Here is a 27451-nt window from a genome sequence, read left to right as displayed (position 1 = left end):
GTACCTGGTTTGAGTTAGGATGGGTGGTTTATTGATTAGAGCATGGGATTTGGAGTTAAGGCTCCTGCATTCTATTCCCAGTTCTGCCACTGACTCACTGTGTGACTTGAACAGCTCCATTAAAGCTGAGCTGTAGAATTGGTATAATAATACATAGATCACAGGAATGTTGTGAGACTTAAACTAAAGTTTCTGAAATGTTTTGGAGAAGGTCCTTGGATGAAAGGCACACATACAAACTATTATTAGTACTTCTAAATGGAAAGCACAGAAATGAACTGCAGTCATTTTAAGAATTAGAAGCTTTTCTCAGACTATTTCAATGTATATAATTAATAGTTAGTTAGTTTGCCCTTCCGTCAAACCAATATAACGTCAGGGGGATGGCATTTTTTAACTGTTGTAGACTAGCCAAGGTCACATTCCATTGCAAACCGATTGTCTTCCAATGCATACCATTCCTTGGGATAGATAAATAATGAGTTAATGTTTACAGGCAATACTGCCAACAGAAAATCCCCTTTAAAAATAATCTCATTTTAGTATTGATTTCACTGTATTTTATCCCATATGAACACTGAGAGAAAGAACAAGCAAATGCCAATTAGACTTTCATTTAGAGGTTTATCAAGCAGGATTACTAATATGGTTACTTTAATATTATTAGAAAGTGACAGGCCATCCTAGCAAACGGAGTTGATTTCACTTACACTGATACTACTTAGACCAAGGCTTAAAAATATGTTTAGTGCACAGGAGCACAAGATATCTTGAAATTTATGCAAGACTCTGCAGCTTGCTGTGATTGATTTCACAAAGAGCTTTCATTAATGTCTACTGGCTCGTTCATTTTTGAACCTCAGTACACCAATATTCAGCAAAGACGGTCCAAGATTGCAGGCATCTTCTAGAACATATGCCCATAACACACACCCCTTCTCTCCTGAGCTGATCTTTAGTGTCTGCTGTAAAGTAGGCTGATCCTGCAAACACTGGTCCAACACTGTATATACATCTAGATCAGCTTACACCTGGAATGAATTTGGTCCCTTGTGTTTTTTAAAGTCCTCTCAATGGAAAATGCTCATTATTGTCCCAATTCAGCAACACACTAAAGTATGTGCCTAAACCCCATTCACTGGACTTAAACCTGTGCTTAAATTTATACATGTGCTTTGCTGAACTGGGGCCACATGTCCCTGTTATGTATTCTAAGTAGCATGGTGCATCAAAAGAAACATGGGTTCACTCGGTCAATCATGGTCTTGCGTTCTTTCCCATAATGGAATAGTCATTTATTTTCATGTTTAAATCTTTTTTGTAGATTAGAAATAAAACTCCTTTTCCCTCAGGAAAAAGATATTTCTTTTCAAGTTGGTTAATTGGCTTATTCAAATAGTGCTCCGAATGTGACTTCAGCCTTGCAGTGATCAGGAAGCAAATGTTCAGCAGTGTATTAAAAATACTAGTTGCAACTCGTGCACTCACTGTTACTGGTGGTATGTGCACGGTAGTTAACCTTTCCATGGCATCACTCCAGGAGGAAATATTTGTATATCAGCCACCGTTCCATTCTGTGGGAATGTATCAAGTCCAGCACAGCAAACTTTGAACCATTTATTTGTGTGCTGTACTCGAGGGCTGAATTATAGGTATATTAGTGCAACTGGTAAGAATATTATGGCACACCTCTTTTTCCCCATGTGCCCCAAATCTAAAGATTGAAAGAAAAGGTCAACAATATATTTTAAAATCTCTAATTCCTGGCCTTGAGAGGCATCATATAATATAAGCTAGAGCATGGAATTCTATAATAAAATTCACTACTCTGAACATTCTTCTCTTGATTTTTCTTTACCTTCTCTCTTCCTTTTTCCTTCTGCTACTTTATTTTAGTGCATTCATTTTTTCTCCTCCCCCTTGTTGTCATTCCCTTCTCATTTACTACATCTTTGCCTCTTCCTATGTATCTCCCCCACTTTTTCTTCTCACCTATATATCTGCCTCCAGACCTACTAACACTTCATTTCCCCAACCATCTGTTTCCTTCTGTTTCTTTTCCTCCCTCCTTCCCTTGGTCACACCAACTCACTTCCTCCCTCCCGCCCCACCTGCATTCATCCAGCCTCCATTTGCAATGTTTGCAGCATCTTGTGCAGTGCACTGTGGGATGCAACATATCCCAGTATGCATGGTTGCAGGAGAATTCAGAATGAAGGATGCTGCTGAGGGAGAGTGCCAGAGGGCTCCTGAAGAGCTGGTGTACCAGCATGTTGCTGTGGGAAGGATTTCAGGGCACCCTCTGTCATGTGGAGCCGTGGAGTCTACCTTGTTAACGTACACTTAATCCTCTTGCCATTTCATCATAGTGGAGGGAGCGTAAAAAACCCAGTATCCTATGCCCTGCCTTTCATTTCAGACAGCTTTAATCACAGGAAGAAGAATGTGTTAATTATGGCACTAACTCTATGATTTATTTAAATGAAAACAAGGCAAAGACAAAAAATGAGCACTCTTTCAAATGACATTATTAGGGAAGCAGTTTTGGAGCCAAGAATGCCTAATAGTGTACAGCAGCTTGGTTGAGACAGGGATAGAATGTAGTATGGAGTGAGCTGTCTCCCTGATACATATCACACAAGAACCTTCACAGTCGCTGATTACAATGAATACATAGTTGACATTACTGGAGACAGTTCAGTTGAAGACAAAAAGTTACATGAACACAACACTGCCTTTAACAATGTGCCTGGTCCTTGAAAATGTAGTAAACTCTTAACAGAAATAAAACAAACAAACAAACCCTGTGTGTATATCTGGGAAACTGTGGATCCTCCCTTTCTTTTGCCTGAGCTGGAGGAAGGACTGGGTAAATGCTTCTCCTGAGGCTCAAAATAGTTCAAGGTTTGGAAAAGCGTAAAATGTCTACAGGACCTGTACCTGTGTTTTTGGAAGTAGAATCGCAGAAGTGTAAAGCATGCTTTTAATTAAGGTAATACATAAAGCTTCTGGGCCAACTTCCACTCTGGTGCCAGTGATCATAGCTTTATTTAATTCTGCCAAGTTATGCCAGGGTTGAATTTGACCTGCTGTGTAAGGGTGGCACAATGGAGCTCTAGTTAATTAAGGTCAAAATAGTGCTTGATTCCTTACTCGAAACTCCGGCCCCAAGGGCAGCACAATCTGTCTCTGCACTCCTCCTAGTGCAGGGACTGCTTTGTCCTACCACCTCCAGGAGAGCAACCCACCTCCAGCTCCAGGAAAGAGTGGGAGAGTCACCTCCCTGTTTGCACCAGCCAGCAGAACCAGCTGCAGAGTGTGGAGCAGACTATATCTGTCTGATGGAGCGTGCAGTGTTCTTGTTTCCTTTGTGCACCTGGGACAACCAGGGACCCATTGTGGGCCAGTGCCTTTTAGGTACAATCTGGTCATAACATTTAAATACAGCACATTGTGCTAGAGGTCAGGCTACCTTTAAAAACCATGTACTTAATAGGTGATATGTCACCAGCTACTGTAGTGTCTGTAGATCAGAGAACATAAAATTAGTTGTGCATGTTTCTACAGCTGTTAAAATACTTTACTAGGGAAAAGGGAAAATTATATCAATCAAATGTCAATGAAGGCGACCTTCAAGTGTTACAAATATAAGATACTCGTAGCCACTTGCAAACCACCATAATTCCTTGGCTTATTCCATTTATTATTCTGTTTAGTCTTGTGCTTTTGTTTAACATACCTACATTTGAGTCAAATCTTGAGGCCCTCCTTACTCCATGTTTACTCAGTCATTACTCAGGCAAATGTGACCTTGAAGTCTGAAAGTTTTGCTTTGGTAAAGAATGAGTAAAAAGTGAGTAAGGGTTTGCACTTTTGACTCGTGGTACCCAAGTGTATTGTATTGCCTTAAATACGTGGAGCTGGGCAGCAACATCCAAATAGCTGGGACATCTAAGCTCAGATACAGCATGTTAGTAAGATCAATCAGAGTAACATGCGGGATATGTTACTCTGATCAGTACTGACATATCACGCATATAGAAAATTTGAAGAACATTGAGTCTGGAGGAGAAATAAGATTTCATGCCATGAAAATTGGAATGTAGTGTGTGTTTTGAGAATACATTGCACGTGAGTGTTCCGCTTGCCTTACCACTTGCTGAATAGCTTTCTCCAAATCCTTTTGTTTGAAACACAAGACATCCTATGTCTCCTATGTGGATTTTTTTGGTCAGATCTTGAGTCAGTTCATTTCCAGGTGAGCATCCAATTTTCTTTTTGGTTGTTTTTGTCTCTTCCTTGTCTTTAAAAAAAAAAAGGAGAGGAGAAAATGTTATTAATACAGCATCTGAGAAAGATCAACAAAAAACTTTTGGAAAGTACTAATATCCTTGTGAATGTGCCAATAGATAAAGTGCTGCAGCAGTACATATCCTGACCATTATATGCTTAAATACATTATCTGTCTCAGTTCTGCAAACTAAAACAACAATATCAATCTCAGCCTCAAGGCACTAATTCAGAAAGCCTCTGTGCTGTAGTACATGATGACACACATGAGTGTTTCCTTAGAAACAAAAGCAAACAGGTTTTCTTTTTTCCCTGGCTGGACAATATCCATCCTCAACATGCCTGTGAGCAACACTCACCATTAGATAAATTATGTGATCCTTGTGTTTACTTGGAGGTGACTTGCTCCGTGACAGTTGTTAAGTCTCAGAGTGGTAGCCGTGTTAGTCTGTATCAGCAAAAAGAACGAGGCATACTTGTGGCACCTTACAGACTAACAAATTTATTTGAGCATAAGCTTTTGTGGGCTAAAACCCACTTTATGCAGTGGAAAATACAGTAGGAAGATATATATACACACACAGAGAACATGAAACAATGGGTGTTGCCATACACACTATGATGAGAGTGATTAATTAAGGTGAGCTATTATGAGGGCCAGCTCCAGGCACCAGCATTCCAAGCAGGTGCTTGGGGCAGCATTGTGAAAGGGGCGGCAGCCTGTGTGCTGTCAGGGCAGTGTCTTGTCTTTCCGCAGCAGCGGCAATTTGGTGGCAGCTTTACCCTGTAGGCTGCACCGCGGCGGCAATTCGGCGGCAGCTTCTGTCTTCAGACGTCCTGCTTGGGGCAGCAAAAACAGTAGAGCCAGCCCTGGCTATTATCAGCAGGAGAAAAAAACCTTTTGCAGTGATAATCAGGCCAAAAGAACGAGGAGTACTTGTGGCACCTTAGAGACTACCAAATTTATTTGAGCATAAGCTTTCGTGGGATAAAACCCACTTTTTTGGCTGCATGCAGTGGAAAATACACTACAAAAATTTTTTTTCTCCTGTTGATAATAGCTCACCTTAATTGATTACTCTCATTATAGTGTGTATAGCAACACCCATTGTTTCATATTCTCTGTATATATATATCTATATCTTCCTACTGTATTTTCCACTGCATGCATCTGATGAAGTGGGTTTTAGCCCACGAAAGCTTATGCTCAGATAAATTTGGTAGTCTCTAAGGTGCCACAAGTACTCCTCATTCTTTTAGTTTTTAAGTCTGTAACTGATTTTAAAAGTGGCTTTCACTGGATGGTGAAAGGTACTAGAGCTACATAACAGACCATGTAATATTTTACAGACTGTCACTCCCACTGATATACCTGTGGGGTGTGTACACTGGCAGTGAAATAGATAGAAGATAAAAGATAGAAATTATGAAGTGTAAAAAAGAATATGTGCTAGGACATCATCAGCTAACCTCATGTTCCTACATTATATGCAACTAAGATCTTTTCCAGTTTGACTTAAATTTCAGGAGCTTATTTCAAACCTTCCTCAGATGTGAAGAACTAGATGATGTAGCATAAGAACATAAGAATGGCCCTACTGGGTCAGACCAAAGGTCCACCTAGCCCAGTATCCTGTTTTCCGACAGTGGCCAATGCCAGGTGCCCCAGAGGGAATGAACAGAACAAGTAATCAAGTGATCCATTCTTTGTCACTCATTCCCAGCTTCTGGCAAACAACGGCTAGGGACACCATTCCTTCCCATCCTGGCTAATAGCCATTGATGAACCTATCCTCTATGAATTTATCTAGTTCTTTTTTGAACCCTGTTATGGTCTTGGCCTTCACAACATCCACTGGCAAGGAGTTCCACAGGTTGACTGTGTGTTGTATGAAGAAATGCTTCCTTTTATTTGTTTTAAACCTGCTGCCTATTAATTTCATTTGGTGACTCCTAGTTCTTGTGTTATGAGAAGTAGTAAACAACACTTCCTTATCTACTTTCTCTACACCAGTCATGATTTTATAGACCTCAATCATATCTCCCCTTAGCTGTCTCTTTTCCAAGTAGAAAAGTCTCAGTCTTATAATCTCTCCTCATACGGAAGCCATTCCATACCCCTAATCATTTTTGTTGCCCTTTTCTGAACCTTTTCCAATTCCAATATATCTTTTTTAGATGATGTAGCACAGAGGTGTATATTTGTGAAACTAGAAACTTTTGTGAAACACAAACACTGTGATTTAGACTAGAGATGAGTGAACCAATTCAGTTAAAGTAAGAATGTAAAGCTTTGTCCATTCGTTCAATACAAACTTTTAAAAGTTAAATCAGCATTTGATCTAACTTTTCTGAGTTGGTTCCTAAGCAGCTCAGTAAAGCTATGGCACCTACGTGCCACGGTGATGGGTGCTTTAAGACCCAAATATGGTAATGAGCACATACAAAAAAAGTGTACACCCTTTTGCATATACCTAGAAGAGGTGCACATGTGTTTCAATCCATGCTGGAAAATCAGGGTTTCCCATAGGGAGAGCCCTCTCGCTTGGGGACTTTCTCCTATGGGAGAGGCATTGCACGCTTAGCATGTGATTAAGGAATGAAGTTCTCTGCAAAGGCACAAAGCATCGCCTGAAAGCGGAATCATTTGCTCGTGTAGCCTGTTGTTCCTCCTATTTCCCAAGGCAAACCAATGAAGTGTGAGAGGGAGGAAAAAGGAATCAGACAGTCAAGGAAGAAAAAAGAAAGCAGCTGAGTCCTTTCTGGTTTTTGTTTTCTGGGGACCAAAATGGGCTGAACTGACAACGAGCCCTCTTGCAGCCCATCACGACCATCCTTCCAGCTCTCCAGTAGGCTCCAGTCAGTATCTCCTGTGGGAAAGAGGCGCCAATGCCCATACTGGATTACTCAAAACAAAGTGTCTTCTGTACTTTCAAACTGATCCACTGCTCCAGTCTAATGGAACTATGCTGAGTTACACCAGCCAGGATCTAGCCGCAGTGTAGAGGCAAGGGTTAGCATGTTCTTTGGAAATGCATCATGCACCTAATTCCTTGTGTGCCATTTTAGGTGCTCATAGATTATGCTGTTTACTAGAGATGCAAGGTAGCTCCCACAGTAGTCTCTGGGGGGAAAATGCAAGGCTCTAGGACAGCATTCTGAATATTTAGGCTGGGATTTTCAAAGGAGACTAAGAGAGCAAAGCACCCAGATCCCATTGGAATTCAACAGAAGTGTAACTCCCTTAGACTCCTTTGACAATCCCAACCTTAGACAGCATTGTCATACTTTCTACTTAGAGCAAAACAAGTTTTATTTCCAAAATGTCTCAGCACCCAAAGAAGCTGACTTCTTGCTATTTGCCCTACAAGACTCTAGCACTGTGAGGAATGTCAGCATGACATACCTGCCCAAGCCATCCCCAGTTTAAGCCCTGTCCTCCACTGAGTATTTTGTAGAAATCTGACTTGCTGTGTAAAGTAGTCTGTCCCCCAGCTCCATTTATTGCTGAGGAAAGGACTTAGTGTATCAGTAATTCTTCAAAGAGCAGGGTAAGCAGTGTATGTTCAGCAACTACTCTTGAGTAGTTAATGTTTTTCTTTTAATCTGTCTCATGAGTGATTATCACTGAAAGAAGAGATTACCACGTAGCATGGCGCAAAACTGCTTGGCACACACATTTAAAAGAATTAACAAAATAAACAGCGCCAAAGCAAAATTACCTTATAAAATGGCATATTGTGTCCTTTGAACTGGTTTCAGCTGGTGCCAAGAGCATCCAAAAATGAGTAAATGGGGAAATGTCTCTTTGGCGTAACTTTCCTTCATGTCAGTCTTGGCCTTTTATAGTAATGACAAAGTACCAGACATGACTGACTCTTTACCTGTCTTTCTAGTTTGTGACTCATGCCTGGCTAGTCTTATAGTGGAGCTGTTGTTGCTTCTGTCTATAATACATCATAAACCATGCTAATCATGATATCGATGTGCCATCTCTTTCACCCTGTCCTCCCTATCTTTGGACAGGGTTGTGGTGTTTATGGTTTCAGTAGAGGGGCCCTGCACCCAAGTACCCCTAGCTTTAGGAACATATGGATCTACCTCAAGTTCATTTCTAATAGAATTTTTTTAAATTAATTACTTCACTCCCCCCCCCCCCCCAGCTTGTGTCCTTCTTTTAAGGGTACGTCTGATTTTAACAAAGTGTCTGCAATAGCTGGACACAATTTTATATCTGGAAAGCTTTCACCCACTTTAAAAAAAAACAGCTACATTTCAATTGTTGACACTTTTCTTGTCTTTACAGTGACTGCACCATATAATCCAGTGCTGCCAATCAGATCTGAACAAAAGAAATAGCAGTTGTCTGACTGTGAATCATTTCTTCACCTTGATTAATGTAAGTATTGACTTTGTACAAATAATCCTGACAATTTGAGACATGCCCAACTTTCTTTTGTAACAAATACTAAATGTTTTCCATCCAATACTAGGACACAACCCCTTTGTGCAATGTCATTTATTTTAACACTCTGTTTTTGGGAGTGAGTGTCATAGAGTACAGTACCTCTAAACAGAGCCAGTCAACGTCTGCAAAAAAAAATTATTATCTGCAGATGAAACCTGAGCCAAAATCCATGGAAATCAATGGAAAGGTTCCAATGGAGTCTGGATCTGGCCCATATTCCTTAGAATTTTAAATGAGTTCTCCTTTTTCCTGTGATTGCAGCCCTTTTGTATTCATTTTCTGGAAATATTCTCATGAATGCATTTACGGGAAGGAATGTTCAATGGAACAAAGGACGTTTAAGCAAGCACTGCAGCATATTTGTAGAAAGCAAATTCTGAATTTGCAGTTATGTGTATTTGCACCAGAAACCTGATGCTAGGAGTTGTGTTTATCCCATTAGGGGACAGAAACATGTTGTGTATCCAATGTCCAATCAAAACAGCTCAAGTGTTTCATTGTATACTGCTTGGAAACAACCTACTGTCTAAAAGTTTATCACTTCAGCTGGCAAATTCACAAACAGAAGAAGAAGCAATAAAGTAAATTATTCATTACAAATTACTTGTCCAGCTCTGATTCCATGTCATTGGTTCAAATCTGTCACAAGCTGGTATTAGTTACTGAAACACACTGTCATGTGATAGCACCTAATTGGTTTACATATGAGTTCATGGCTTCACTCCATTTCCTAGTAGACAGGCATTGTCAGAAAACTATCAGCATTAGCCCTAATTGGCTAATTAGCCTCAGCTTCTTGGCCAGGGACTGAATTAGCATGGAGTTCCTCCTCAGTCTTAGGGCTTGTCTACACTACCACGCCGGGTAGCTAAAGTTGACATGCCTAGATCTACTTACCACGGTGTCTTCACTGCAGTAAGTCGACAGCTGATGCTCTCCCATCGACTCCGCTTGCGCTCCTTGTTCTGGTGGAGTACCGGAATCAGCGGGAGAGCGCTCAGAAGTCAATTTATCATGTCAATACTAGACGCGATAAATCAACCCCTGCTGGATCGATCACTGCCTGCTGATCAGGCGGGTAGTGTAGACAAGCCCTTAGAGGTGTCATGTCCTCCAGGCTGAGATGTATTGACAAGGACACATGGGGATTGCTCAGCTGAATCTATGGGTAGTCTACACTTGGAGTTGGGGTGTGATTCCCAGCTGAAGGAGACATTCCCCTACTAGCTCTGATCAAGCTAAAAATAGAGTATAGCTGCAGCAACATGAGAGGAAGAACAGGCTAGCCACCTCGAGCATGCCCCTGTGGTGTCAGTGGGCATGTACTTGGGGCGGCTAGCTCCTTCAACTCCTTATGATGCCATGGCTACAATCTGTGACCTAGAGTGAGTATGTGTCCTCAAGCAGGGGATCTCATCCCTAGTTCCAAGTTTAGACATAACCTAGGACAGGACTTCAATTTCACAGGTCAAATGGACTGATATCTCTCAGCAACATTACATTTTCATAAGCAGACAACACGTAGACAATCAAATTTGACAATTCTGGCCTCAAGTTAGGCATCTAAATCTATAATGTCAAATTTAATTAAACACCCTGGTTTTCACTGGCGCTGAGCAGCCACAGTTCTCACTATCCTCAATGGGAGTGGTGAGTGCTCAGCAGCTCTGGATATGAAGTCACTTATTGAGGTGTCTAACTGTGAATAGAACTAAATTTTGGCACCTATATTTGGAAGGAGGGATAGCTCAGTGGTTTGAGCATTAGCCTGCTAAACCTAGGGTTGTGAGTTCAATCCTTGAGGGGGCCACTTAGGGATCCAGGACAAAAATTGGGGATTGGTCCTGCTTTGAGCAGGGGGTTGGACTAGATGACCGTGATTCTGTGTGAACATTTTGGCAAATTTGGCTAAAGATTCTAACTGACGTGTAGCTGAGATCAGAATCTGGCCTTATGTGTATATGAGAATATGCCTGGGTTTTATACATGATAAGAATGTTGAAAGGTTGGTAAGGGTTCAGAAAAGAACTACAAGAGTGATTTGGGAACTAGAAAAGCTGCCTTACAGTGAGAAACTTAAAGAGCATAATCTATTTAGATTATTGGAAAGAGTTTTAAGTAGTAACCTGATCATCACCTATAAATTACATACGGAAAAGATATCTGGTAGTAGAAGACTCTGTAATCTGACAAAAATCCAATGGCTGCAAGATGAAGCTATCCAAACTCAAACTAGAAATAAGGTGTAGATTTCTAAGAGTGAGAGTAATTAACCATGAGAACAACTTCCCAAGGGAGATGTGGTGTATTTGTGAAATCTTTAAATGTAGATTAGGTGTCTTTCTAAGAAATATGATCTAGTTCAACCAGACATTAGTCCTTGATGCAGGACTAACTGGGTGACATTCTATGGCCTGGGCTATGTAGGAGGTCAGGTTTGATAGTCACTGATCCCTTTTACAGTGTTGCCAACTTTTGCAATTCTAGCCCAACTCTCACAATAATTGATGTTTAACATAAAGTGTCAGTTCCTGGGGACAACGGGTTACATGAACATCTCTGCTTCCATTTAAAAAAAGAACTTTCTACTGTTTATGGTTATGGAGAAAAACTTGAAAATGTGACTCATGGGTGAAATTTTTCAGACAAAACATTTTTCCAACAAATAATGCAAATTTGGGTCTACCGAAACATTTCACAGCTGTGTGTTGAATTCACCGAATTGTTTCAGTTGAAACCCCTTCCCCCCAAACAAAGGAAACATTTTGTTTTGACATTTTTGAAACAAAACGTTTTGAGTTTTTGATTCAAAATGACTTTTCAAATTTTACTTCAGTTTTATTTTAATAAAAGTTTAAAAAAAACCCCTCAAAACCAAAAAGGTTAGTTTCAGGTTGAATGAAACATGTTGTTCAACCCAACGTGAATTTTTTTCGGTTAGCTGACCAAACCAGAAGAATCAGTTACTCACAAAGTTCTACTCAAGTGCTCTCCAAAGGTTCAGAAACTAGAAGGCAAATAGAACCAACAAAGTATTATTTTGATTTATAACCCAGGCTCATGATTTATAACCCAGGCTCATGAGTTTTAGGGCCTGACTCATGATATTTCATTGTCTTGTGTTATCAATGATGCCTTAAGGGCTTTGAAATCTCTGAGTCGCTACAGCAGAGCCTCGCTAATTTGCACTGACAAGTGGAAAACCCATAGCAAACTAAGGACTAAATTAACAAATAATTTTCAACAACAATGCATCACAAAATGGTCTCTGATCATTTAGCTGAACAACTAAAGCTCAGTTTGAATTGTTTAAATGCTGTTGTATATTTTGTAATAGTGAAGCCTTAGTAATACGAGGCCTCATAACATTACACTTCTGTTAAATCTTTGCTGAGAAATTGGGAGAGACTGCCAGGATTTTGTGCAAATTATAAATCATGCACGTTAGTGACTTGTGAATTAGTGTGGTTTTACTGGTTTCAGAGTAGCAGCCGTGTTAGTCTGTATTTGCAAAAAGAAAAGGAGTACTTGTGGCACCTTAGAGACTAACAAATTTATTAGAGCATAAGCTTCCGTGAGTGAGCTGTAGCTCACGAAAGCTTATGCTCTAATAAATTTGTTAGTCTCTAAGGTGCCACAAGTACTCCTTTTCTTTTTGTGGTTTTACTGTATCTGTTTTTATAGGTTTCTAGCTCTTTTTTAAATCTGTGGCCCTGTTAGCTATGGTTTTCAGCAAACTGTGTCTTTTTAAATTTCCCAGGCTGATGTATCATGCTTAATTACATCAGTCACCTCCTGTACTCCTATAACTGAGTTTGACTCATTCTAGCAATGACTTGTCACCTTAGCAAATTCAGAAAGACCTGATTTACTGCATAAAGCCTGTTAAATACAACTAGGAGTGTAAACCTTCAGATTATTTTAAAATATTTCTCTGTATTTGATGATTTATAAATCCTATGTAACCCATTTTCTTTCAACAATTAATGACAAGTGGAAAGCCCCTCCCCAGCTCTCTTTCCAGGACCCTGACAGTCTGGGAAAATATTCCCTTTAGGCCACTTGCCTATTTAAAGTGTAAAGTCTGATTGATTTTACAAGAGAGGAGGAAAGAGTGAGGGTGTCATTGTGTTTCAGAACCTTTATCAGGAGCTTGGCCAGCCCCGTCATGGGTAATTTGCTTGTTAGCTTGATGCTTGTTAGACCTCACGGGTGTTACGGAGATGCTATATGGGATGTATGGAGTATTTGAAGATACACATCCATGATATTGTGTGTGTGTGTGTGTTGGAGAAAGATGACATAAGTACATAATATAATTGTTTGACTAATGATTTGCTAATGCCATTTCAAGGAAAAAGAAATGGAGGATTTAGTCCCCCTCTACACCCACCCACATTTCGGTTCTGAGGTAGAAGAATCAGTATTGTTAATAGAGTATCAACTAGGGGCCCCAACTGAGATCTGAGACCTTTGAGCTGGTGTTATAAACACACACAGGAAATAAAGTTCTTGCCACAAAGTTCTTACAGTCTAAATCAGAGATACAGACAAAGGAAATGTCCGTACCTCCATTTTCAGGTGGGGAAATGAGGCACGGGGAAATTATGTGCCTTGTCCAAGGTCCCACAGGATGTCAGTGGCAGAGCTGAGAATTAACCCAGATCTCCTGAGTACCAATTCAGTTCTTATGATGAGTTCACATTATGGTATCAGCTAGAGCGTCAGGGCCAGAACTCAGCTTGTGTAAATCTGTGTAGCACCCTTAAAGTCAGTATATTTACTCCAGCGGAGAATCTGGCTCATAGTATGTATACACTGTGATACTAAGTATTCCTTTCTATGGGCCTTATCCTCTACCATTAAAGTCATTGGGAGTTTTAGTATTGGTTTGTGTGGGAACAGGATTGAGGCAGACTTTTTATCCATCAAATAAAATGGAGACTATCTTAAAAAAATCAGTAATAAAGCAGAGAGTTATTATACTCAAATGCATGTACGTTATGCCCATCGCCTCAGTATTGGAATACTGGAAAGAAGAAGCAGAATCAAAACCTTGTTATTCAAACAAAATATATTTTCTTTTTAGTTTGTTTTATTGCAGTTCAAAAGAAGGAAACACCTGATTTTGGGGCAGAGTGGTGAAGGTCAATGTGGAAGCTTCCTGGTTCTCTTACCAATAAGCAGAAAAGCAGGGAGAGGCAAAGCGGTTCATGGGAGTAGAACATAACCAGGGAACTAGGATCTCAAACGAAGGGCAGATGACTGACAGGAGACCTCGCAAGGTGGATGTCTTCCTGGGAGGGTTTGTGTGGAGTGTCAGGGTTTGAAGGATTTCAGTGTAATACCTATATATGCAGAACAGAAGTCAATGAGATAAGTAAAGAGGCCCAAAGTGTATCTTGAAGGCAGTATTTAAAATGTCCTTTAAAAGGGGTGTCCTTGTATGTGTGGTTTATAAAACAGCATGATAGATTATCCTTCCCCAGTAGAAAAGATGAAAGCCATTTAACACAGTTTTCTGGTTAGGCTGCATGAAGATAGCACAGCTGCTTCTACAACTATGATACACACGGCTATAATATAACACATACAGTACTCCAGCAAAAATTGCCTGCTTTAGGAATAGCCAGAGAGTTTGTCTTGTAATAGTAACACTTCCCTGTCAATATAGGTAGATTTCTTTGTGTGTTTGTTTATCACATGTGAAAAAATTGATTTCACAGTGGGTTTTTCCCCTTGAAAAAAACACCTCTCTTTCATAGTGAAAATTTACTTTAGATTTAAGATTCAGGTACCAAACTTTCAAACTATATTGTAATAAAAAGATGAAAAATATTTTCCTTCTCTCTGTTTCTTTCTTTTTACACTAGTAAGAAAGGCACCCTTCCACTTGTTCTCTAGGCACTTCTGATACATTACAACAAAATAATTTAAAATCCAGCATAATCTTCACATCATATAGCCAAAATCCCCACCATAGATAAATCAAAAATACCCCACCCTTTTTATAGCTCTTGCCTCGCTCCCTCCTCCAGAAATGATCAAAACCTTGGATGGACTTTGCAACATTCCCAAAAGGTCAACAGATTTAGTTTATTTTGGACCCAGGTGGATGGGAAATGAATTCCAAAGTTGAATATGGATAATATTTTGTGGAAGTTTCTGTCACAGAAATACAGTCATTGAGTGTTCTGGCTGGGAAAGGGGTTAGTGCAGAAGTTCCTTCCAGGCCACTGAAAAAAGGGGGGTAAGCATTAGAATGCTGTTCAGGCACATTAGAACAGGAAAGGGTTAAAGTATAACACAATTAAATTCTTATTAAATCCTAGGGCATGGTGGGTGGCTCAGGTGACTTTCAGAGTCTGCCCAAATGCTCCACATCCAAGTCTGTCAAAATGAAACTGCGTATTCAGTTCAGCAGAGAGAGGATTACCATGTTCCCCAATACGAGGGCATTGCCCAAACTTCATCACCCTGTGCTGCACAAAGAGGAGAAGGCTAGTAGCTCCCTCTTAAATGACTCAATAGAACCGTACTCACCTGGAGACAAGTGGCTGCATTAGTATCCTTCCACCCCCTCAGTAGGGAGGCTTCACTAAACTTTGTTTGGATGTTATAAAAAGTTCAATCTAGGGCAAAGTTCTGGCTTGTTGTTTTAACTGAGCCACCTCACCCACCCCTAAGAGATGGAAGATTAACTTGGAAGCTGAATGGCTCACATTCAAAATAGGTACAGTGCAAAAACAAAAGGTGTTTGTTTATTTTACAATACATTTATTTCCTGTATTAGAGTAATATTTTATACCACAAACTGATGGCCCACACAGTTAGCTAGTCACATGGTGCTGGTTCATCATCTGCATTCTCGACTGCTCAATTGCAAGAAAAGACAGTGAATACTATATTGAATACTTTTGGAATATTGCTTTTCCATGTAAGCATTGCTTGAGTTGCAGCAGGGATATCAAGTGCTTGTGAATGGGAGGGGAGGCGATCCAGGCAATCATAAACAGGAAGGGAGGTGTCTGGGTTGGCAGGGGTGGTGTGCATAAGACAAACATGCTATTAAAATGTGTTCCATTCAGTGAAAAAGTTGGAGAATCCCTTTGTTAGATTATATGTTGGATGCCAGTTTAATTGTGAACAGTGAATTGTATCAAGTTATGTTCAGTTGCTATAAACAAATATAGATGAAGTGATCTGGTATGTGAGAGCAGGTGATAGATCCCTCACCCATTGTTCACCTGTTGGCTAAGATATAAAGCAAGTGTATAATGACTGTTCTGTTTTTTCCTCAGTAACAGTTAGTTCAAGATTTTTCCAAAGTGACTAGCAATTTTGGCTGCTTCAATTTTCAGGTGCCCAGCTTGAGACTGTGTTGCTCTGTGGGAAATAGAACCCAGGCTGCAGGATGGCCAACACCGCCATGCGGCCACCCAGAAGCCATGATATGTGTGTATGCATCATCGCATAGACCATGGAGATAAACACCACCTTGGAAGGCTGGACTGACGGCTTCCCTTGTGGCCCCTGATTGGCCCAGGAATCCCAAGAGAAGTTCCAGGAAGTGTTTGTGCAACTAGATGGACTCCCCAGACAGTTGTAGTGATGGACCTATCTCTCAGCTTGCTCCTGGACTCTGACCCCAACTTGGAATCTGGCTTCTGCCCTTGAAACCTGACTAAGATCCTGATCCTCAGTTTCACTACTTGAACTCTACCTCTCACTTTGTCCACTGGCTTCAGTGCTTGGACTCTGGCCCCATTTTTTGACCCCTGGTTTTGGTGCTTGGAGTCTGACACCAGTCTTGACCCCTGGCTTCAGTGCTCGAATCCTGACCGAGGCTTTTGGATTTGGACACCAGCCCTGACCACTAAGCCAGACCACCCAAGCCTTTGTCATGATAGTGACTCTAAAGGGATCTGTTTTGCAGAAAGTGCCGACCACCTGTCCTCAAAAAACAGACTCCTTTAAAATGTGTCAGATTGTGTATCCAAAAACAGAGGCACCCAAAGTCCTCAGCTACCTGGGTCTCCCATATCCCAAGCGACAGCTCTAACCCCAGGATTAGAGAGTCAGTCTCGCTCTCTCTCTCTGGGCTAGTGAACACTTAATTATTTATACAAAGTGGAACAGCTCCATCAGGGGAGCTTGAGAGAGAAAAAGTTTTGTTGAAAAATTTTCAGCCAGCTCTGTAAAATCACCAGTGTGGAAAATCTTGGCCATCCTCTTTAAAAATGAATCTTCTGGTGAAAGATATTGTCAGGAATGGGACCTTCAGCTGTGCCAATCTTCAGGCAACCTACCAAGTGCAGCAGGCTTGTAGTAGGCTACCTGATTGGCTACACCACCTGATTTGTTGGAAGAGTCAGCAGACCAGCTCTTAAGCCCAGCAGCAGCAGCAGTTCAGCGGCTGCTCAGAGCATTCACCCATGGCCACAATAGCTCCTGAGCCTGCTTGTTCCAGGCCAACCCTGCTCCTGCCTTGTTCCAGCCTTGGCTCACTTCAGGTAACCCAGTTGTGACCCCCAGCTTTGATTCCTGATTTCTGACTCCAGCTCTGATCCTGGGCGCCTATTTGGCTCCAACCACTAGGCATGACTGCCCACATCTCAGTTTCTGACAGTTTGAGCAGGACAAAACACCAACAATAAGGGAACTAAAGTTGATACAGTGAGCATGTATTCTACAAAGCCCAATCTCTCTCTGACAGAGATAGTGCTACAGATGTTGCAGGCCCAGGTTCCCACCCGCCAGGTGCAGAATGCAGTCCTGCAAGCTCAAGCCACACCACCTTCAGCTCCAACTCTGGCTCACCACAAACCGAAGCTCCTCCTGCCCGACACATTTGATGGCAAATTTTGTAGGTTCCTAAATCAGTGTTGGCTCTTATTTCTGCTCTGCCTGCAGTCGTACCCCCCTGGCCAAACCCAAATGGCATCGATTATCAGTTTACTTACCAGGAAGGCCGTGTCTTGGGCATCTCTGCTCCTGGAAAAATCAATATCACTTCTGGGACAATTTGAGGACTTTGTTCTTTCCCTGCTGTCTTCTGGCGGGGCTGCAGCTGGGAGCCAGAGGAGACCCTGCCTGGAAGGGCTGGGGGTGGTACAGCTGCACCAGAGGAGCTGCCGGCATGGGGCCAACCAGTGGCCCCACATTCTGCTGCTTCTTTTTCCGGTACACTGTACCTGCTTGTGATGGGGCGCACTCACCCCACACTTGATGGAAAAGAGTTAACCTACATTGTGGGCTGAGGAAGCCCCACACCCTTCACCCTACTGGGCATACTCCAAGTGTACCAGTATAAAAGGGAGAAGCTCAGCTCAGTTGGGGCTGACTGCCATGGAGGAAGGATGTACGCTGCCCACTCCAGCCAAGTCTCAGTGGAAGTCTGCGACCTTAGGAGATGCCGCAGCCCAGGTGGACGCCAAGGCAACCCCGGAGGCCTCGCAGAGTTCGGAGGAAGGGTAGACCAGAGAAACTAGAGATAACAGGGAGGCCTAGACCACAGCAGCAGGGACTATGGCAGGAAGCAGCCCAGGGGAATCCGATGGCGGACCGGTGAGTGAGCTGAAGCCTTGAGTCAGCACGTTTGGGTCAGAGCTTTTCCCTGCTGACTCAGTGGTCCCCGCTATGGCCATTACCAGGGCCCTGGGCTGGGCCCTCACCAAGCTCCCTCTGGTGGAGAGGGAGGGCCCGGACCCTCCTGCTGGGGGGCGCAACCCTTCCCTCTATATCTGACATTGGCTGCTAGACCTTAGTGCCCTACAAGCAGATTCTAAATTATTGACTTTGGCCACTAGGCCTTACTGTCTTGCGAGAAAGGGCAGATTTCCTGACTCTAGCCATTGGGCCTCACTGTTCTGCAAGGAGGTATTAGATTATTGACTTGGGCCACTAGGTGTTACTGTCTTCTGAGAAGGGGCATATTTCCTGACTCTGGACATTAGAACATACTGCTCTTCAAAAAGGGGCAAAGTTATTGACTTGGGCCACTGGGCCATACTGCCCTGTGAAAAGGGGTGGATTGATGGACACTGGCCACTAGGCCATACTGCCCTGCTGATAAGGGCAAGCATGTAGACTAGGGCTGGGAGGAACATAGATGTAAGATACGTACGCCCCTTGGCCAATCCTTTTTCCCTAAAAGAGGTGGACGCATGTGCCCCACACAGGACGGGGTTTCCACCAACCCTGTCAAACCTGTTGGAGAACGCAGGCATCACCCCAGGCCTGAGGAGAGGCCTAAGACCAGTAAACCTGAGGGGAGTGCGGGTTCTCCCCTTGATCACCCTGACGGGCTAGCGAGCCGAGATTATTGGACACCAGTATGGAGTTGGATAAGGTTTTGAAATGGCTTCTAGAAAGCCAGCAGCAACAGGCCTCACAACGACAGCAATATGCTCAGCTGTTGCAACAGATGATGAACCACCAACAGGAGATGATGCTAGAGTTGGCCACACAGCAGCAAGCCCACCAGAAAAGGCTTGTCCAACAAATGGCAGCAATACTGTGACCAGGTAGGCTGTCTGTTAACACTCTAGCGGACCCTGACCTGGGATCTCTACCACCTGGCCTCCTGCTAAGGCTCATGAAGATAGGCCTCGGGATCATCCCCGGACCCCTTCTCGTGACATTTGAATGGGTGACCACCGCTGCACGATGGCCAGCAGGACACTGAGCTGCCCTTCTAGCCCCTTATTTAATGGGGCAAGCCCAGGCAGCCTACTGCAACCTTGACCCTTCAGGATGCCCTGGACTATGTAAAGGTGAAAGTGGCCATATTAGATCAGACCGGTATCAGTCCGGAGATGTACCATCAGTGCTTTCGCTGGAAACAGTACCCTGCAGGGGCTAGGCCATGAGCAGTGGCTCAACATCTCTGGGACTATGCTTGGCGATGGTTAGAGCCCAACCAGCAGTCCGGTGCTCAGGTGGCAGAAGCAGTAATCTTGGAACAATTCACCCAAATCCTCCCTGCTGGGGGAAGGAGTGGATGCACAGACACTGCTCCGCAACACTTACATAAGCGGTTGAACTGGTGGAAGATTACTTGGCAGCTGAGACTACAGAACCCTGGACCTGCAGGATGGAGAAACCCATGAGGAGAGGTCAGCCAGCCAGGAGGAAACCCCACCTGGTCCCCTTGGGAGGACTGCGATGCCTGTTGGGAGCCCTGGGCAGGACCACTGACTCAAATCAGAAACTGACTGCTACCCGACATCTTACACGGTGGGAGGAGACACCACAAATTGGGATCAAGCCGACTCGAATTGACATGCTGCCCGGAAGGGGCAAGACACCATTGTTATGAATGTGGTCAAGAAGGACATTTTCATCAGGATTGACCCTACATGGACTGCAATTATGGGCAGGTCTGGGTAGCCAGCCCCCAGGCCTGAACGAGGGGTCCGGGGAAGCTTGGGGTACCGGTGCTCATAGAAGGGATTCCTATGACAGCGTTGATCAACTCCAGCTGCAGTCAAACTCTCATCTGGGGCAATCTCATGCCAAACCTGGAGCCACGTGGAACCTCCATCTATGTCCGATGTGTCCATGGAGACCTACATTTGTATCCTACTATCCAAGTGATGCTGGAGATATACTACCGAAGAGCAGACCCCTAGACTGGCCTATCCGGCGATTCTGGGGGAAGACTGGCTGTGGTTCCGAGAACTATTGCAAGAGTCCATCCAGAACCCTCTAGCAGAAGGCGGCGAGGGGAAGGTAACAAGAGGTCTGCTTAGGAGGGATCGGGATGATGATGATCCAGCGGAAGGATCCTCTGGGTCCACCGAGACCCGGTACCCTCACCTACACAAACCGATTCCTCAGTCAATGATGGCGACTTTATCCAGGAACAACGAGAGGACCCTACACTTGACCACACCTGGGAATAGGCCACTGCTAGGGATCAAGAAAGGGAGGTGCTCCCCTAAAATCCCAAGGCCCACGCTTTGAAATATGGCAAGACCGCCTCTATTGGCTGGTGGAAGAGCCACAGACTTGAAGAACTCCGTCAGCTGCTGGTCCCCCCACAGGTTGCGCCCATAGGCACCGACTTCTGCTGTTCCCAGTCCCCCTGGCCCCGCCCCATACTGCCCTCGCCCCGCCCCCATTCCACCTCTTCCCCAAAGTCCCCGCCCCTGACTTGCCTCTTCTCTGCCTCCTCCCCTGAGCCCGCGCATCCCTGCTCCTCCCCCCTCCCTACTGGAAAGTCCTTTTACACCTTGCTCACCTGGGAAGAGAAAAGACCCTTCAATGGATAAGACAGTGATTCTTCTGGCCAGGTATCCACCAGGAGATGAAGAATTATTGTGCATCATGCCCAGAGTGTCAATGCATGGGCCTGAAAGGAGTGTTGAAAGTGCCCCTCATTCCTCTCCCAGTAGTTGGGACCCCCTTTAAGCGACTAGAACTTGACTTGGTGGGCCCACTAGAAGAGAGTGCATCTGGCCACGAGTACATCCTTGTGATTGTGGATTATGCGACCCGGTACCCGGAAGCAGTTCAATTACGGACTGCCCCACGAAATCTTCATGGATCAGGGGACAAATGTGACTTCCCAACTGATGGCCAACCTCTGCCATCTTTTAGGTCTACAAGCCCTCAGGACATCCCTATACAATCCCCAGACAGGTGGATTGGTGGAGCATTTTAACAAGACCTTGAAGAGCATGCTACACAAATTTGTGGAAGAGGATCCATGACAGTGGGACACGTTACTCCCAGCCTTGTTGTTTGCTATACGGGAGGTACCCCAAGCATCCACAGGTTCTTCCCCTTTGAACTCCTATATGGGAGACAACCCCGAGGTATCCTTGACCTTCTGAAGGAGGGCTGGGAAGAGCAGGAGACCCAAGTAAAGGAGGTCATCCACCATTTTCTATAGCTATGGGAGAGGCTTCAGATGCAAGGGACCTTTGTTAGAGAGAATCTGGAACAGGGGCAGCAGAGTCGGGCACAACACTATAACCAAGGAGCCAGGCTACGGAGCTTTGAACCCAAAGATCGGGTCCTAATCCTGTTGCCCTCAACTATTGGCTAAGTGGCAAGGCCCCTTTGAAGTCAAACAGCAGATCGGGCTGGTTGATTATGAGGTTAGGCTACCAGGCCAGCGTCGTGAGACACGTACATACCACATCAATTTTGTAAAAGCCTGGAGAAGCAGGGAGACGTTACAGATCACTCCCTACTATCCCGAACCAGAATTAGGACCCCTGGCTGATGAACCCTGAGGAACAGGGCTCAACCTGACCCAGAGAGAGCAACTCCAAGGATTCATGCAGTCTTACCCAGAGGTCTTGTCAGCCTGGCCAGGATGGAGGATCATTCTGAATCATCATCTTGCCACTGTACCAGGACAGAAAGTACGCAACCCCCACCGGCCCCTGCCCAAGAAGATGTGGGAGGCCATTCCGAAGGAACTGGAGGTCACGTTAGACATGGGCATGATAGACGAATCCCATAACAGGTGGCAAAGCCTGATGGTCCTAATTCTGAAACCAAACAGCTCTATCCAGTTTTATATTGACTTTAGAAAAGTCAACGATATATCTTGATTCGACACCTCCCAATGCCACGGTTTGATGAACTTCTTAAGAGATTAGGGGGAGCCAAGTTGCTGTCAACTCTGGATCTCACCAAGGGGTATTGGCAGATCCCTCTGACCCTGACCTCACGCCTGAAGATGGTCTTCCCAACCCCCTTTGGCTTATACCAATTCGTGATCATGCCATTCGGGTTACACGGAGTAGCGGCCATCTTCCAGTGACTTATGGATCGGATATGGCAACCCCTTAGACAGTACACTGCCACTTACATTGACGACATCATCGTGTCTAGCACCAGCTGAGAAGACCACCTTCAACATCGCTCTAAGGTCCTCCATGCAGTGAAGGAGGTGGGACTTACAACCAATCCAATAAAGTGTCATTTTGGGCAGAAGGAAGTAACCTACCTTGGTTATACTGTTGGGGGCGGAAAGCTACAACCTTTAGTTGGCAAGGTACAGGCATTATAGGACTAGCCTGCATCAACAACAGACAGGTATTGCAATTTCTTGGCCTACCTGGATATTACCGGTGTTTTGTACCAGATTTTGTGACTTTGGCAGTTCCCTTGACTGACGTAACGAGGAAGTCATAACCTCAAAGTCCAGCAGTCTAGGGAACGTGAGGCAGCCTTCCAGGCCTTAAAAGAACAGCTGACCCAAGAGTCAGTCTTGGTCCATCCCAACTTCCAGAAATCCTTCATCCTGTAGACTGATTTATCCGAGGTAGGGATCAGGGCGGTACAATCTCAGGGAGATGCTGAGAGGAACATCCTATATTGTACTTCAGTCGAAATCTGTTCCCTAGAGAAAGAGGCCTTAGCTGTCAAGTGGGCCATAGACTCTCTAAGGCAGTACTTCTCAAACTTTTGTACTGGTGACCCCTTTCACATAGGAAGCCTCTGAGTGCGACCCCCTTATAAATTAAAAACACTTTTAAATATATTTAACACCATTATAAATGCTGGAGGCAAAGCGGAGTTATGGGGTGGAGACTGACAGCTCGCAACCCCCGTGTAATATTCTCAACTCCCTGAGAGGTCCTGACCCCCAGTTTGAGAACTCCTACTCTAAGGTATTGCCTGTTAGTGAACTCATTCCGGCGGGTTACTGGCCATGCACCCCTCCGCTGGTTGCACCACATGAAAGAAACCAACCCGCGAATAATGTGATGGTACTTATTTCTAGAGCCTTATTATTTCCAAGTGATGCACTACCCAGGAAAGGCACACGCCAGTGCTGATTTCTTTTCTCAGCTGCAGGATGAGGAAAGAGACACCGAGCCCCTGCCTGTTCCACTCTTAAAAGAGAGGATGTGTGACAGGGCGTACTTGCCCCGCGCTGGATGGGAAGGGGCTAATCCTACATTGTGGGCTGAGGAAGCCATATGCCCTTCAACCTACTGGGCATGATTCAGGTGTACCAACATAAAAAGGAGCAGTTCGGCTCTTTTGGGGCTGACTGCCATGAAGGAAGGACATACACCATCCACTCTAACCAAGACTCAGCGGAAGCCCACGACCTTGGGAGCTGGAGATACCATAGCCCAGGGGGATGCCAAGGCAACCACAAAGGCCTTGCACAGTTCAAAGGAAGGGCAGACAGAGAATAGAGATAACAGGGAGGCCCAGACCACAGCAGCAGGGATGATGGCAGGAAGCTGTCTAGGGGAATCCGACAGCGGACCAGTGAATGAACCAAAGCCTTGAGTCAGCGTGTTTCGGTAGGAGCCTTTCCCCGCTGATTCAGTGGCCTGCACTATGGCCACTACCAGGGCCCTGGGCTGGGGTCTGGTGGAGAGGGAGGGCCTGGATTCCCCTGCTGGTGGGCGCAACCCCTTCCCGTGTCCGACATTGCCGCTAGACTTTACTGCCCTACGAGCAGGTTCTAAATTATTGACTTGGGCCACTAGGTCTTACTACCTTGCAAGAAGGGGCATATTTCCTGACTCTGGACATTAGGCCTTACTTCTCTACAAAAACAGGCAAAGTTATTGACTTGGGCCACTGGGCCTTACTGCCCTGTGAAAACGGGCAGATTGATGGGCACTGGCCTCTAGGCCTTACTGCCCAGTGACAAGGGCAAATTTATGGACTCTGGCCACTAGGCCATACTGCCCTGCTGATAAGGGTGAGTGTATGGACTCGGGTTGGAAGGGATGTAGACTTAAGAGATCTACGCCCCACCCTTTTAAAGAGGCGGGCACACTCACCCCACACAGAACAGGGTTTCCCCCCCCAACCCTGTCACACACCTATAAATATCTTGCTAGTATGGTGTACCGGACCACCCTACTTGTGCTGCTGGTTGTCCTTGGCGTCCCCTGGCTAGTTGCCAATGATCTGTGCATGTGTTGGCAGTCAGGCATGGTACGCTTTGACTCCCCATTTTGCTGACAATCCTGTTTTCTGAGAGACAACTCAGTACCAGATATGCTTTGTGGCTTACTCAGTCCTCCAAAGATTTCAGAGACATGAAGAGAGGATCCAAAAGTAACTCCAGCAACACCCATTGCTTCCTCAATCGCTCCAGGGATTCCTGTTAAATATCAACATTATGCTGACGTGTTCAATAAAAAGAAAGTCGATGCCTGTTGCAGCTATGACTACCCAACTGACCTGCAGCCAGGAGCACAGACTCCCTTCAGGTGCATTTTTCCCCTCTCCAAATCCAAACTACAGTCCCTCCAGAGTTATCTCAAGGTAAACCTGTAGAAGGGCTTCATTTGCCCCTCCACATCCCCAGTGGGGACCCCCAATCTTCTTTGTGGCAAAGAAAGTTGTCTCCCTCTGGCTTTGTATGGACTACCAAACTCTGAACTAGATTACAATCCAAAACTGGTCCTAAAACCAAAACCTTACTGCTTATTAGTGAGCTATTCGAAAGATTCAGGTCTGTCAAGGTCTTCACAAAGTTGGACTTCCACAGCACTTACATCCTTGTGAGGATCTGGGAGGAAGATGAATGGAAGACCACCTTCTGTACCAAGTATGGCCTCTTTTGAGTATTCGGTCATGCTGTTTGGGTTGTGCAATGTCCTGGTGACTTTCAGCATTTCATAAATGACATAGGTACACACTGGACCAGTTTGTCATAATTTACCCAGATGGCCTCCTCAGTTTCTCCAAAAGTCAGGCCCTCCACAATCATCACGCCCACACTGTCTTGGAGAGACTCCACCAAAATGCTTGTTTGATAAAGACAGTGGAATTCTTGGGACATATCATCATACCTGAGGAATTTACCATGAACCTGTGCAAGGTGGTGGCAATATCTGACTGAGCCATATCCAAGGATGTACACAGGGTGCAATGATTCCTAGGGTTCACCAGTTGCCACAGGTGGTTTATTAAAAGATTCTCTAGTCTGGTTGCACCCATAATGGCGGTCCTGCAAACTAATGGGCAAACAGAGAGTCAGTCAGTTCTTGGACCAGTTTCTTTTCTGTTTCTGAGTTACCACGAGGATAACTGGCTCCCCCTGCTGTGCTATGCTGAATTTGCATACAACAATGCAATCCATGCCTCAACCTAACATAGCCCATTCTTTGCAAGCTATGGCTTTCACCCCTCTGCTTCCACCCAGACTTCTGCAAGTTCCCCAGTATTGGCTGCCATGGATTTAACCTTCCACCTACACCAGGAGCATCAAGAGCTCAAGGAAAAATTGAAATGCACCAAAGAAGCTATAAACACCATGAGGCCCCAAGACTGTTGGGGCACCCCAAATCTGGCCATGGGGGACAAGGTGTGGCTTTCTGCCCAAAACCTTAAATCAAGCCGTCCATCCACCAACCTAGACTACCAATATCTGGACCCCTTCAAGATTATAGAATGGGTAAACCCAGTGTTCTTCAGGTTGCAGATGCCTAACAACTTGAGGATCCACCCCATCTTTCACATTTCACTTTTAAAGCGCTAAACTGAGAACCCAGACCGCTGCAACCCAGCAGCACCACCCATAACAGTCCATGAACAGGAGGAGTACTTGGTCCACCGAATCCTCGACTCTCTGCAAGTTAGGGGATGGCTCCAGGAGCTGGGGGACTGGGAAGGCTACATTCTGGATGAGAAGGTCTTGGGAACCGGTAAAGAACATCCATGCTCTGGACATATTGTGAGAGTTCCATCAGAAGTGCCCTGAGAAACTGGATGCTGAGGTCCTTAAGAGACACCCAGCTTTGCCCCGCCTTCCCTCAATTCAGATAACTCTGCTCTGACCCTCGGTTCTGGCATCTGACCTTTGACTCTTGCTCTGACCCTTGGGTTATATTTTTGGCTACTGACCCTGCTCTGACCATTAGGTGTGACCTCCAAAATTCTGGTCTTTGACAAGGACAATCAGGTGGTTTTGAACACAGGATTGGAATCCCAGACCTCATGAATTCTAATCCTGCTTCTGCTACTAATTCACTGTGTGACCTTGTACAAATCAACTAAACTCTCTACTTCAATTTCCCCAACTGTAAAAATAGGGATAATATATTTACAAGCCTTGCTAGGGGCTAAGAACTGCGTACAATGCTAAGAACTGCGAACAATGCTATTTTCATTGTTACAATGTCTCCTGTACTCCCCAGCCCAATGTGCTTGCTTGGTCCCCTCACCAGTTGTATTGCCTTTTAGTCTAAACTCTTTGAGGAAGGAACTGTCATTTTCTATATTTGTACAGCACCCAGCACAACTGGGTCTTGACCTGCCCTTATCTCAACAGCAGTATAAATGTTTAAGTAAATATCGTGAGGATTAAGTAGTTAGTGCTTGCAAAGCTTTTAGAAGCGGATGTGTGTGCATTGAAGCAAAATGGTTGTAAAACACTAGCAAACCAGAACTGGGAGCATTTTATGCTCACTTGGCACACGTATCAATGGCTACACGAGGTGCAAGGCAATGGAGAATCAAGCCCTCTGTGCTCAATCTCATTATTATTGTAGGGTAGAAAGAGCAGGCTGTGGCTGTTCAGATTCTGCAAATAGAGTTATTTTCAGAGGGAAAAAGTGATCATGTCCACGGTATAACTAAAAGCAGAGGGAGTGAGCTGTTGTGTTAACTCTTTTCCAAACACAGCTTCCTGGAGGGACCCTTGAGCATTGCCCAAGCACAAGGTTTGAGTTCTTGCCAACCCTATTTGAGTGG

The 27451-nt window shown here is 44.5% G+C and overlaps 1 long non-coding RNA gene across 2 annotated transcripts in view; it reads right to left on the bottom strand.

Moving 5' to 3' along the window:
* Positions 1-371: 371 nt before the first annotated feature.
* LOC119856128 overlaps positions 372-27451 on the bottom strand; it is a 38326-nt gene continuing 11246 nt past the window's right edge. The window contains exons 2-3 of one of the 2 annotated variants that reach the window (XR_006281473.1): positions 22836-23120; positions 372-4303 (exon numbers count right to left, since the gene is read on the bottom strand). This is a non-coding gene — a long non-coding RNA (uncharacterized LOC119856128). Of the gene's footprint in view, positions 4304-14204; positions 14995-22835; positions 23121-27451 lie in introns of those variants that run through there. The other variant, XR_005293172.2, reaches the window with a different exon arrangement.

This window comes from Dermochelys coriacea, chromosome 5 (genome assembly GCF_009764565.3).
Source record: "Dermochelys coriacea isolate rDerCor1 chromosome 5, rDerCor1.pri.v4, whole genome shotgun sequence".
Classification (NCBI taxonomy): Eukaryota; Metazoa; Chordata; order Testudines; family Dermochelyidae; genus Dermochelys; species Dermochelys coriacea.
This window is presented reverse-complemented; position numbering and strand designations above follow the sequence as displayed.